At 36.4% G+C, this 12,430-nt stretch overlaps 1 protein-coding gene across 4 annotated transcripts in view; it reads right to left on the bottom strand.

Annotated features, from left to right (window-relative positions):
* LOC149563007 (AT-rich interactive domain-containing protein 3-like) overlaps window positions 1-12,430 on the bottom strand; it is a 78,545-nt gene that overhangs the window by 14,839 nt on the left and 51,276 nt on the right. The window lies entirely within an intron of this gene.

Genomic DNA, 12,430 nt, shown 5'->3' with positions numbered 1-12,430 from the left:
CATAAATTCTTCAAAACATTTTGTTGTTGCTAAGACCCTCCCCGGATCTGCAAAATGTACATGACCAACAATAGCCAAAATCCATCTAGACAACAACATAAAAGAGTGTCCCCTTCTTCAAAATGCTTTGCAACAAGAGACAAGAGCATGCCACTAACTTTGCCAATGAGATGAGTCTACCACTAACTCTGCCATGAGATGAGTTTGCTACTAACCCTCCCAAAATCAGCAAAACATCTAACCAGAAATCATCACAAAAACATCCAACCTAATGTTGGATAATTGGAGCTGCTCTTCCCTAAAGATAGAGACAAACATTAAGATTAGCTAACACGATTTTGAGGAAAAATCAGCGAACCCTCCAAACTTTGCAGATGAGCATTATGCCCCAAAATAAATTGCAATAACCCATCATTTTTTAGGAGAAAAATCAAAAAAAACCAATAATTTTGTAGGTCAAAAAATGAACAAAACCCAACAACAGAATTTGAAACATAGATCAACATACAAAGCATCAATTTTGAGGAAAAAATGGTGAAACCCAATAAATAATTTTTAAGGGAACGTCTAAACCCACAAAGGAATCCTACACAACTTTGCAAATTACAAAATCCAAAAAAAAAGAGGGAAAGTTTTAAGAAAAGCCATCAGAGAAACCTTGATGCAACAAAACATGAGCCTTTGTGTGGTAAAACAACATATGCAAGTAACAAAATGCACATGCAACTCATTGACAAATACACACAACATTGGAAAATTAGAGACTTTTGCTCAAACCAAGAAATCACACAATCATAACCCTCAACCAGCCTAGCAATTTTCAGCAAAAAATGTTCGACGGCTACCTATAAAATTTTCATAAAATACCTCCAACAATATTTTTTTCCAATTTATGGAAAGAAGTCCACATCAAGAGGCTCGAATTTTTCTTTAAAAATATTGCCAAATTTTATGAAATCTCATCGACCTACTCTGATACCATGTTATGGTAAATCGGAGTTGTTATAGTTGTACTAAACAAAGGGAGGAAAGTTCCTTGTATAGACTTACAAAAACAACATTGAGAAACATTATAATGTTCTAATAAAAACTACATTGAGAAGTATAAAAAAAAAGCTGATAAGCAAATGAGAGAGGTCTATTTTAAGGTTGGAGATTTCGTCTTGGCTCAATTAAGAAAGCAAAGGCTTCTTAAAGGGAGGTATACTAAGCTACAAATGAAGAAGATAGAGCTAATGCCTATGAGATAGAGCTCCCTCCCAGGTTTACTAGCTCGCCTATTTTTAATGTTTCTGACATTTTCCATTTAAAAGGGTATGTGATTGTAGGCGAAGATACAAGTACAACAGCACCATTAGAGGAATATTGGATTAGAGACCTACCACCCAGCCAACCAATGGAGTTAGAGTGCATTTTGGACAAGAAAGGGCTCAATAAGACAAGAACAACCTACTACCAATACCTAATCAATAGGAAAGTGTTACCAATGGAGGGTGCTACTTGGATGAATGAAGATTACATCATCAAACATGGTTATACTATTGCGGGTCTTACCTCAATGGAAACTTGAGTTCTTTTCCTAGGGGAGTATTGTGCAGGGCATTATAGGTGTTGATTAGCCTTATATAGGCAAAAAAAAAAAAATTGAGAAACTTTGCTCAGATTTATTTTAATAATATTTTGTAAGGTCGTTTTAGACCATTTCCAATCATTTTCCAAAGTTGTCAGTCTTTAGGGGTTTTAATACAAAAGTTGCTCAAATTGGCAAAGTTGTAAAAATCAATGTTTTTGCAGAAAAGAGGGAAAAACCATGCAAAAGAAGTTGAAAAGTCACCCCATGCATGTGGATCAGTTGCATTAAATAATCATTGACTTAAATAAGCCTTTTGGGTTCCATTTGTACGGGTTGATCAAATATTTGAAGCGAGTTTTCAATAAAATTTATCTAGTTCCCTTGCTTTTCCCAACTGTAAACAGTCTTTTATGGCTCATTTTGATTCATTTTTCTTTATCCCCATTATTTCATAGTGATTGGGATTGATAGTACTCTAGGTCTACTTTATTTTGGCATTGATCTCACGTAATTTCATTAAGTTTTGACTTAGATATCGTATTTTTGTGTTGAAGGCTTAAAAACCCTACCTAGGGTAACCTGTGAGCTTTTAAAATGTAAAACTTTCATTTGGGCCAGAGAAAATGCCCAAATCTTGTATATTAGTTTGTTTTTATATGTTTTTCATTGTCCCACAAGTGCAAGGCATGAGGAGGTTTCTGTGAATGGTGGATGAATACTGAAGGGTATGAGTTTAGAAATGTCAAGGAGGTTGAGTGGAGACCTTAACTTCACAATACTTACCTTCAAAGAAACTTTGGTGTGTGATAAATAAATCTCTTTTTATGACTGTCCCTGTGAAGGTAACTGAGACAGTCATAACAGCAGCAAATAAAACTATTGTAAAACACTATAGATTATTTTTATTCAAGGATGCATGCATATAAGATGTTCCTCAATGTGTTAGGGTTCTAAAATCTTAAAGACATCAAAAACATACCATTGTTGTGACTGTCCTAATTGTGTCTCATACTGGTAGAATTCTGATTATTGTATATTTCAATGCTTTTTACTCTTGTACGGAAGGATTGGGATACAAATATCATATGGTTGGAAAGAATATTGAGTCTACTTTCTTTTGATTCAAGTTATATTTATTTTCATTGAGAAATGAGTAAGTTATGCCTACTTTTGTAAGTACAGCCTGTTTAGATTATGGTTTCCCCAAATCTCTAGTCTGAAGAATGAGTTGCTGAAGTTGTGTATGGTTGACCAAGAACCTACCAATTGGTGTGTTGATAGTCTTGGTTCCCAAAACCACAGATTGGAAATCCAAAAGCTTGGCCAATTCTCCAGTAGGATTATCCATTCAGTTATGACCAACGAACAAGAATGACTTTGATTCCCCTGCACTCTAGGCGTCACTACACCTAGGCGGGTGAACCTTTAAGGTCCGTTTGGTTTGTGGAATTGTAGAAATCAAGATTTCTACAAATCTCGAATTAGCCAAACCAAGAAAATGCAAATCTTCAAAATGATTTTTGGAATTTTAGTAGGTCAATTTGGGTGACATGGAAGATGAATGAGTGTAGAACCCTTACGTCCTAACCCAGAACAAAGCACAATATGTTACACGGCCAGTGAATAGAGAAGAATGTAATCTATGATTTCACATACCCAAACTGTATAATTTGGAGACCGACTGTCAAACATGCAACAAAAGAACCAGACCTCAAGCGTAACATGGTGAATAGGCCTGCACAGGAGCGAATTAAAGCATAACAGTTTGAAATAGTGTCCACCTGAAGTTAATATTATAGCCCACTAAATGGGACTGCAGATATTCTGGAAGCAATTATGTGAAATGGTAAGGATGATCGATTCCAATCCTCTGCATTGCCTAGTTCTACTCATCATCTAAACCAAGGTTTCTGGATAAAACATCATATTTGATAGAAATGTGTATGCCAATTATGCTTATAGGTTGAAAACACAGAAAGTGCTTCTATGCAATGCAAAGAGGGGTACTGCAGTTAGCTCATGAAATGAGTTTCAAGATTCATGAAGGCAATTATAATATAACGAGAGTTAGTAGGTTTGGAATGAAATTTGGACTAGTATTAAAAAAAGGCTTTTGTATTAGATAAGTAATTTGATAAAATCTGCAGCGGATTAATTAAAGTTGTGTATGCATATATAAATCAGTCGATTCATATACCAAGATTGTCAGACTTCAAATAAGCCGTAAGGGCATGGAGGTCACGCACAAAATGGGGGAGTCACTGAGCGCCAATCCAGTTCAAGCGGTCAAAATAATGTTTTCAATTTTCAAACTTTTCATCCATACATGCCATTTCAGACATGACAGTATCTTGGAAACTTATTCTCTACACAAAGATTCATCCATACTAGTCTGCCTTTTTCTGATCTGACATCCAACTTTCAAAATGCAGTGATCCTCTGCTTAGATCTATCTGGCCAACGGTGACATGGCCGAAATTGCCTTTCAGACAGTGGGCATTTTATGCTCTTCAAAAAAGTGTAACCAGGTTTTGATTTTTAAATCCAGGTAGCTAGTGGGAAATCTGATAACCTGATTTTGAGGTAAAATTACATTTCTGCAATTCTAATTCCATTTTGAAATTTTGACACAAACGCAAAATTTTCCAAATCTAGTTTATGCAAATGTCAGTCTAATTCCACGAACCAAACGGACTCTTACTTCAAACCTGATCACCTTTCAAAGCTCTTCTATAGCGAATTTACGCTTTATGGGTTCTTAGGCTGGCAAGGTCCCTGAACTCGATTGAAACAAAGCTATGCGATTGCTTGAAATGGTTGAATGATTATGTAGGGTTATCAATTATTGATTACATGCTTGCAAAAAGGAAGTATATAAATTTCTAACTTCAACTATAAATCCGATAATTATATTCCAATGATTTAAATGATCAATGTGTTTGCTCATTCGGGCAACAGAGTCAATCACAATGAAGACTATTCTGTACAACTTTATGAGACAATATTTATCCAAAATATCATCAATTATTCCTGATCTTTGCAAAAGGTTATCTTTATATGCAATTCTATGTCAGCCAAAAGGAATTTCACTTCTTAGCTGAGAAGTCCAAGTAGCTAGAAAAGAGGAAACACATGTATATTTCATGCCATCCTTGTTTGTTGAACACAAAATGCGGAAAAAGCCCAATGCAAAAGAAAAGCTTTTTCGTAATAATTCAATAATCTCTTTATTGATCATAAAGGACGAATCTCAACTGTAAAAAATAAACAAACGATTTTTTATTTATTATTAAAATATAATGTTTAAATTTCTATTACAAAGCCATGCCTTATAATTCATTTTCCTCCATACAATACAAAGTATTTTTTGTAATGCTTCTTCTTATCAAATATGTCTTGTTACATTTGAAAATAGAAATAACTTTCTATTTTATATCTTTATTCGTTTTAAGTTGTGACCTTTCAAAATGAAAAGTCGTCTCTAAAAATATATAACACCTCTTTTGAATTTAACAAATCACTATTTAGTTGCATATTTCTTAACTGCACATTTTTTAATATAGCTTCTATATCATTTTAATATGCCAATTAATAATGGTATTGCCATCTTATATTCAATTTTAATGAATCACTAGATATTGATGAATTCCCGACAATGATTTTCTTTTCTAACCCCTCGATTCTTGATGGTGTATCAAGCTCTATGAACTAATGATCACCCTTAAATATTACTTGATAATATTTTGCATTTATGCATCCATAGACTTATTGTGTGATCAATACAAGGCCTCTATAGATAATGGTTGCCAGGTTGGGTATCATAACTCCCTATCTTCTTCACCTTATTCCCTGTCATGCTACTTGTCAACTTAGAGGTTCCCAAAAATACCATTTCTGTAGAATGTAGAAGCCCCTTTGACTTTCCAAACTCCTTATGCCACAAACACCTCTTATATTATAAAGGATATCATAGTTTTTGTCTTTATGGCTGTCGTGTTTGTCCTTTTTGGTGATACCGCTTCGTGGGTATATGTACATTGGCTCATTTTAATAGGCTCTCATTGAATCATTAGAAGACTTGTGGGATTTCTACCACTTACAAATCAAGAATATATCATTTTGAGAAAGAGTTATATTTCCATGCTGGACTTCAAACCAATTATGTTGCATATGATTCTGCGCTATAGTCAATGCCCTACGCAATGAATCTACTTCTTCTTGGATTTCTCTATTCTGCATTAGAACTTGACTCATCAAGAAGGTTGTGTATATCAGCTAAACACAAGAGTATGGTGATTGATAGTGGAGTGTTCTTTCCAAGGATGCATTCTTGGATTTCAAGACTTTTTGTACGAATAGGCAGTGCTTCCTCTGGCTTCTCAAGGACTATATACATATGCCAGCCTGCATTTTCCAAAATCCTTTCAACCAATGGCTATTGATTCCCAATCATTGGCCATTATTTCTTTTATTTGCTCAAGCAAATTCTCTGCCAATGTAAATTCACAAAGAATCATATTCAACTGGGCTAGAATAAGAATCATGGCAGCCTATTCTATGCCTTTCACGCTCATTCTCTAATTCCTCTGTGACAACTTCATAGTTCACTTCAATTAATTCCCTGACAGTTCCTTTATCTCCAGTCAGTGATGACATGTAGCTCTTTTGTGCATCCTATAGGTACAATTATGTCTCGAAAACTCATTATATGATTTGCATCTGATCACTTTTCTTTCAAGCTATATATATACCACTTTCAATAATCCAGATTGCAGAACTTTGACATCTTTGACAATAATTCTATCAAGTTTTCTAACATTATTTCTGAAATGGAGGCCCTAATTTTCACAAAAATTTAGAGCTCCATCAGGTAGCTTATCATCTTGTGAACAACTTTCCTTTTTTCCAAAAAAGATCATTTTGGAATCAATACCTTGCCCTAGCAAGATTACGATACAGAGAAATGTTAAGTCTTACGAAATAGGACAATTCTCTAAATTCATTTCCTAACTTTTTTGAAGGTAGACACCCATCAATTGCTGACAATCAGACCTCATTTAGTCGATAGACTTATGACCAAGTCAAGAAATCTTCCTTTATTATAAAAGTTGCTTATCTAAGGTGACAGTACATGTGATGACAATTCAAATAGTCCGAACATTTTGATTAAGCCGTCTACTTTATTTTGATGACAATTCTCTAAATTTATTTTGTGAGACTGTTGGTGTGAATACGTATTTACTATTTACACTTAAATTTACTTAGGTTAATGCATTTTATCTTATTATTTATTAGTGAGACACTTAGGAGTTTGCATACTTTTATGTGTTGTCATGTTGACAACACAAAAGTACGCAACTCTAATTCAGCATATGGTGTCTACAACACAGGAGTTTGCATAATTAACTAAGTTGTCATGTAGACAACACAATTATTCGCACTCCTATTTTAGCACATGGTGTCTACAACATTATTTTGCGTGCTACACCGTTGTAGGCTTATCCTCTCATCATCGCACTTACTCCTGTGCTTAATGGAGGATAATCCACTTCTAGCGGACATGTGCCTGGTTGTAGGACTTATCAGTATGCTGATTTCTGGGCATTCTAGAAGCATTCCAGAGGCCTTTATATACAGGCACTCCTAGTGTACTTTCACAATTAATTGAATACATATCGATATTCTGATCATACTCTTTTGGTCTACTGTTGTGCTTGTGCTTGAGTTCCTTAATCTTGGGTGAATTTTGCCCTAAGGCAAATTCTTACATGGTATCAGAGCTATACAAAATTCTTACATGGTATCAGAGCTTGAGGAATTTCTCTTCACATAGCCGTTTGAGACCATCTTGTTGCTTTTGCACCTCGACCCAAACCTAAAGTATCGCAATCATTGGGAGCGTCTAGAGCCAAAGCAAACCTCGCCATTGTGTCCGGAACGTCGATTCGATGAAAATTGACTATAATTTCGCCTATGCTGGGCCAAAGTCAATTTTGAGGAAAAAAAATTTGCAAACTGGCACTCTAAGGCACGATTTGCAACTCTGGTATCGGGCAATGACACCCCAACCCCCGCAAGGAATATTCACTGCGGATCAAAATATTCCTCATATAGCGGCATCAGCTCACAAATCCGGCATGCACACATTAGCAGTTTAACATTTCTGGCCGCCCAACTTATTATCCGACTTGTCTTTGTTATTCTACATCCCACCAACCCTAGCTTTTAAGCACTGCAACAAGTGCGCCCACAACCAATGTGGGATCATTCTCCTGCACCCTACCGGCAGTTACAATCCGACCCCCGTCACTATGCCTTTTCAGCCCGTTGCTCACAAGTTCCCGACCGACGAAAAATCTCGGCATTGTCAACGATTTCCGGTACCTGCCCAAATAACTCCAACAGCCGCTACTTCCATTCTGTCACCGGCAGTATTTTGATCGTCTCCAGTGCCGATTGAGGTCTCAAGTCACCGCGAAATTTCCACCGGCATTTTTTCAAACGGCAACATTGCTCCAACGGCATCCTTTCTTTCTGGCGGCTTCAAATCGCGACCTCCATGTCCGCTATCTTAAAGATTTCTAGCTTGGACAACTGTACAGCACCCTGCCGGCTCAGCCAAAGGCCAAGTCAATACCAACACGTTAGCAGAGGCCTTGACAGTTGTCACACCACGTGTCTGCCCCAATACGCAGACCATACACTCCGTCAAGGGCCGCGCAGCCTTGTCATACAACACATCATCAAAAAGCCATACTATTTTGTACATGCCACGTCAGCAACCGTACCTGCCACATCATCAGGGTGATTTTTTGCTGACATCATCCTTTTACTATCTTAAATTTGACGATCGTCTGACCGTCATTTATAGGCCAAATAGAACTACTAGGACGATCGTTTGATCGTCAAATTTAACCTCGCAGTTTGCTGCCCAAACCCCTCTCCAGATTCAGTTTTAATTTGACAGTCCGACTTTGGGAGGCCATAACTCAGTCATCCAGACTCCAAATCAGATGCGATTTTTTTGATTTTGGGTAGAATTTTCTAAACTTTTTAGTGGTGTTGTTCTCTTTTGGTTTTGGTGCACGGATTTGTTAGAAATTGCGTATTTTGGCGACTATACCTGTCCAATCCTGCATTTTGGAACTTGAAACACTCCATACAAGCTCATCTAGACTCAAAAACAGGTTCCTTTTTTTGAAAGTGCCTAATTTTTCATCTACTTTCTAGATCTGCAATCAGATTATAGGGTTCTGTGGACAAAAATATCACTTTCAATCTCAGGGTCTTTTCTGCATTGTTTTGCTTTGATTACTTTTCAAAATTGTTGTACATCTGAGCTACAGTGCTTAGTGACAGATTTGACTCTCAAAAGGCAGTTGTAACTAGAAAAATCAAAAAGTCCACTTTGTACATTTTGACAAGTGGCCTCTTGTACATGCACTACATATAAAGCACTAAATCATACATTAGGAGGGGGTTGATTGTTTTTTGCATTTTCAGGGGGTACATTGATTAGTACATCATGGATGAGGAAGATTGAATTACCTTGACAACACAAAACTACAAGGAGTGGAGTCAACTGGCTATCCCTTATCTTAGTCAGCATAATGCATTACCATATGCGAAAGGACTTTCCTACAATTAAGACACTAGTTCCATCTTTTGCCGTACACTCTTTCTATTTATGGATATGGAGGTTATGGATTCACTTGATGACATGAAGTCAACCGATCCATATGATATTTGGATCCATCTTTGGGAGTTGTATGGAGACCCACACATTCCTCCATTCCCAAAAGATCTTTTACCTCTAGTTGTAGCTGCGTCCTCTCCAGATGAGATCTCACCTCCTGTTGCTTCTACTGATCCAGTTCCAGCCATAAATGCTTCGGATTTAGTGCAGTAGGAAACTCCATGTCTTCCTACTTCAGCTTAATGGGACGACTTCCTTCCAAACATAGCAAAGTTGTTTGTGGAGTCTCACAATGAAGATGTGGGAGACATCATCGATGATATTCGTCTTCTCTTTGTTAAGGCGAATACTTCATCCATTGTCATAGTAATAGGTTCTTGTACTTCAGCACAGCAGGTTACACTTAGTCTTCTAGCTCCAGCATCAGTGGATGACTTCTTGATAGATATTTCAAGTTTGTTCTTGGAGTCGCACATAACAGATTTGGGAGACATCTTTGATGATCTACATCTTTTTGATGAAGCAGAATCTTCTTCAATTATCACGAGGGCTCACTCTAACCCTCCTCTCCATTCTCTACATGATCAGTCTTCACAGGTTGATATGATTGTGGATCCTTATGTATAGCAGTTGCAGGTCTCTTTATCATTTGAGGAGACACTTTGTTCTTTGGAATAGGTTCTACATCCATCCTTGCTAGATCTGCACTTCTTCTTTTCAGCAATGTTGGAAGGAGCGACTATCAGTATCTACACATAGGGGAAGCATCTCACCTATACCTCTTCCATTGTTTCTTCCAAAGGGGAGGAACATTATTCAACAGCACTGGATCAGCTTCTACATTGGAGCAGCTATCACTGAACGACACTCTATATTTGGTGGGGGACTACCTTGTCTCCTTCTTCTCTTTTATGGGGCGGGGGGGAATTTTTTCCTCTTATGGGGTTTTGTTCTTCTCATACTTCTCTACTGTATATACTTGGTGTATGTCGTAATGGGAGGGTCTTATTACTCCATCCATCCATGCATCTTGTTTTTTTCATCTCTCTTTTTGGGGGAGGATTTTTCCCATGAGGTTTTCCCTCTTTCTCTACTTTATGAGAGATTGCATTCATTATGTACATGGGTACATTATGTACATGGGTACCTAACATGGCCTAGTAGTCGGGACCCATTATGCATTTCATCCTAGTTTTCATAAGCTTATGTGCATTTCCCTAAGTTGCACTTAAGGGGGTGGGTATTGGTGTAAATACGTATTTACTATTTACACTTTACATAAGTTTACTTAGGTTAATGCATTATTTTATTATTATACATTATTTTATTATTTATTAGTGAGACACTTAAGAGTTTGCGTACTTTTATGAGCTGTCATATTGACAACACAGAAGTAAGCAACTCTAATACAGCACATGGTGTCTACAACATTGGAGTTTGCATAATTTACTAAATTGTCATGTAGACAACACAATTATTCACACTCCTATTTTAGCGCATGGTGTCTACAATATTATTTTGCATGCTACACCTTTGTAGGCTTATCCTCTCATCATCGCACTTACTCCTATGCTTAATGGAGGATAGTCCACTTCTGGTGGACATGTGTCTGGTTGTAGGACTTATCAGTATGCTGATTTCTAAGCATTCTAGAAGCATTCCAGAGGCTTTTATATACAAGCACTCCTAGTGTGCTTTCACAATAAATTGAATACATATCGATATTCTGATCATACTCTTTTGGTCTACTATTGTGCTTGTGCTTGAGTTCCTTGATCTTGGGTGAATTTTGCCCTAAGGCAAATTCTTACAGAGACAATATCTCATGTATCTTTTTGCGAGATCATATCTCATGTATCTTTTTGCAAACTTGAATCATTTCCCAAGAGTGCTATTGTGCTATACATTATTTTTCTCCCGATGGGGCCTTGAGTATTATTGTAACTTGGTTATCCTAAGTATACGTATTGCTTTCCATGGTTGCAGTACTAGCTGGCATGATACGCTTATGTCTGCAGTAAATATCTTTCATCAAGCATCTTTAAATGTATTGTTTCTACCAATGAGAAGTTAAGCCTTTACTCTTTGAGAAGATAAAACAATGAAACTGTGATGCTGCTTTGGCCTTTAATCTTTGGCCTTATTATAGATAAGACTTCTGTCTTAATGCCAATTGCCTCAATTGCACATTTCACATATATTTAGGGATGTCTTTTTGTTTCTTTGATTGATAGGCCAAAAAAAAATTTGTGAACAAGTTTTTTAGCCTCCCAACAAAAGGTGGAAGCTCAATTAAATAAATTTCAATGCTTAATTAAACTTATTTAATTGTGTATCTTTAGGTCTTGGATAGGGAAGTTACATCATCTAGGTGTTTAATGGCAGGCAGGGGCATAATATTATAGAAAACAAAGCCATCTACAAGGACACCCATGTCATGTTTTTAATAAACTGGTATTGCCCTCCTACTTGACCATTCATGTCTGAGTGATTACAGTTTAGAATAGCTTTTACATAACAGTGATGACTATTTAAAAAGACATTTGCTTTCATTGGCATCTATTTCAAAACTTTAAAATGTTATTTTTAATTGTCCTTCTAGGCATTTTAGTATTTTGCATGCTTTAAAGTTGCATAATCATTATTATACTATTAACACTTTCCTAAATCATAAAAAAATACTTTCTTATCTTCAAGTACCCCTCTCAAACGTTTTTTGAATATGGTGTACTAATACCATACCTTTCTCCCATACTAGTGCCAATCTCCAACTCCTAGTAGCTATGGACTTTTTTGTCATCTCCAGATGATCTCAATCTATAGTCATTCATTTATTTTGAAATCAATTAAATTTGTTATAATTTTATTCATTTTTGTGGGATTTAGCCATGCACATTTGTTTGCATATAACAATAGGGGTATCTTTGAATTCTGCAATTGAAGAAATCATGAACAATAACTCAAGTACACAAAAGAAAGGATGCTAAAACCAAGATAAACTGAAAGAAATTTCCACAAAGCACTATTGCTGAAACTCACTATGTAATAGATGCGTATTGACAATTTTCATGTTATATAAACCTATGTTATAATTTTACTAATTTTGATTAAGAGCAAACCTCTCCCATGGGGCTATAGTTTTCCAGAATGTGACCAATTGT

The sequence above is a fragment of the Cupressus sempervirens genome, chromosome 4 (genome assembly GCF_028749045.1).
Source record: "Cupressus sempervirens isolate cs-2001-9-10 chromosome 4, ASM2874904v1, whole genome shotgun sequence".
In the NCBI taxonomy this organism is placed as follows: Eukaryota; Viridiplantae; Streptophyta; class Pinopsida; order Cupressales; family Cupressaceae; genus Cupressus; species Cupressus sempervirens.
This window is presented reverse-complemented; position numbering and strand designations above follow the sequence as displayed.